Source organism: Eurypyga helias, unplaced genomic scaffold (genome assembly GCF_000690775.1).
Source record: "Eurypyga helias isolate BGI_N326 unplaced genomic scaffold, ASM69077v1 scaffold18027, whole genome shotgun sequence".
NCBI lineage: Eukaryota > Metazoa > Chordata > Aves > Eurypygiformes > Eurypygidae > Eurypyga > Eurypyga helias.
In genome coordinates this window covers 62326-64767 of record NW_010261425.1, presented here as the reverse complement: position 1 = coordinate 64767, position 2442 = coordinate 62326, and positions in this window count along the sequence as shown.

Genomic DNA, 2442 nt, shown 5'->3' with positions numbered 1-2442 from the left:
AGACACGGCGCTGTCAAAAGCTGACTCGGTTTTCAGGTGCTTTCACGGGTTTTCTTTCCTCTTTGGCCAAGGGGTCAGCATTTAAGAACAGACTTAATCAAAGCGCGACTCCTTTTTGCTGCGTAGCATCCCTCCTTTCCATCAGCGGGCTGTGCGGGTGCTGGCCCCGGGCTGCCGCGGCTGGCAGCGTGGTCGCCCATAGGCACGTCAGTCCTGTGCTACGGCGGGGGAGGCGCCTCCCTTCGCACCAAAACCCTTAATGATGGGGCTGCCACAGCAGATCTGGCCTTTTGCACCCTCCCCCCATCCTCCCCCTCTTTACTCTCTTCTGAGTATACGGAATTTGACTAAAAGCAAGAAAATCAAAGCCTGGGGGGAGGACTGCTCTGCTTTTGGAACTTTTTGGAGTGTTTTTTTAATTGCTCTTGTTTTGCATGTTGTGCTTACACAAGCACGCGTGACACGGACCCTGGAGCCGCAGGTAAAACCTGATCTGAAATGAAAAATCTGAATAAACCCCCAAACTTAGCTTTTAGTTGACTGTTAGAAGCCAGTGAGCAGTGTTTGATCGAGATAGGAGAGCGGCGGGGGCAAGCAGGGGACACGTGGAACTTAGGGGGCCTTTCTGATCTAGGGACAGTCCCCACCAAGCCATGTGTTTATGTCCTTTTTGGGGAAAAAAAATACCAAAAGAGCTCACTCTTTTCTAAACCTTGGAACGATCCCTTAGCCAGGTTTGTGGCGGTTTAAATACTTTTACAATAAATAGGGTAACGAGCGAGTCAGTTGCCTCCAATAACTCGGTGGTTTTCCACTTTGGAAGGATTTTCTGACGGCATGAAAAGAAACACGCCGGTCAAACACGACCTACTGCCTTCCGGAGGCTGCCGTGCCCTCCCGTCGCAGTTCGGGATCTGCAGTAACAGAGTGCAATTTTCCTGCCCTTTTTGGGTGTTTTCTGTCCCCTACTGTAACGCCCGTCTTAGCTGGTGTTTTAACTCTTCCTGTCCTGCAGCCCACACCACAGGCTTCCAGTGACACGTATTTTTTGTACCCCTTGAACGAAAGGCAGTTCTTGGGCACAGAAAGGCCAGTGTCTCTGTAACCGTGGCCCTTCCTTGCTTGCCTCTCTCCAACGCCGCCGTGGAGGCGCAGATCGCCTCTCCCCAAAACCACTTCCCCTCTAGCAACACCACACCCAGGGTACAGTTGCTCAGAGCTCTCCTAAATCAGTTTTAGGACAAAACAACCGGGTTTTAACAAACTAAATTTCACACCGGCCAAGATTTATAAGGACAAGTCTGAATTATTTTTGAAACTTTTACGAACATTAACTTTCACTTGGTGGGGCGGGGAGGAGCAGGGTAGGACAGAATAGAGGGTCAACTATCTGCAGCATAAACCCCGGGTTTCCAAGCAGCTCTAGTCCAGGACACTTTATGCCCACAGGTCGGGCTGCCCCAGAGTCAATAAAGGCGCTGGTGGACCTCACTGTCCTTGCAGGTTAAGCTAACAAGAGCCTGGTCACCACGGATCCCCAGCTTTGTACTTGCTCGAAAGAAGCAGAGAGACTTGCAAGCACTTCAGCTCTCTTGAGGTAGGAGAAAAAAGGTGTTTCTGTTAGCTACGCTGCCTCTCCCAGCAGCACGAGCCGCTCAGCCGCGTGTCTCGGCCTCCCAGAGTGCCCAAACGGCTGAAGCAGAACGGGTGCGTGGAGCCTTGAAACACCGGTGGTTTCTGCCATGCCATTTCTACCACCTCTGTTTGGTAAACCAGCATTTTTGGGATGTCAGATTACAGTAACACAACGTGGTAGCAAGAGGCACGTGAAGGGAGGCCAGTGACTTGGCGCTCTCACAGGGGACATCTTTCGTAAGGGTCCTGGCTGGCAGGATCGGGCCTCTTGGGGCTAGCGGGACTCACCTGCACGAGCAAGGCCGGCAAGGTCAGCTCCAGCGCGGGGCACTCCGCGGTACTGCACGCTTCCATGGTCCGAGTGGCTGCGCGCCACCTTAAAATAAAGGCTGCAGCCAAGCTTTTAAAGTTAAATACGTTATAAACTATACACATATGTGATCCTGAGATAGTGCCTGTAACAAGTCCCAAGGTAGACAAGCTTCCTGAACCCAGAGGTCCTCACACCGCATTGTTTTCTTTTGGCAGGCCTGCTGGCCTCCCTCGGAGCACGCCGCACTTCCTAATTCTCTTTTTTTTCTGGGGGGGTGGGTCTAGTGAAACAATCGGTTTGACGATTGCTACCAGCAATTCCAATGGTATTTCTTCTGCAGTTGAGACGAAAGCATTCTTGATCCTTTGCCAGTTCTCCCAAGACTCGCAGAAACAGGCTCGCAGCTTCCCTTCTGGCCAGCCAAGAGCTGTGTGCCTGCAGGCTCCTGCTAGAGGAGCGGCTGTGGCGGGCATAAGACGCTCCTCGAAGCGGGG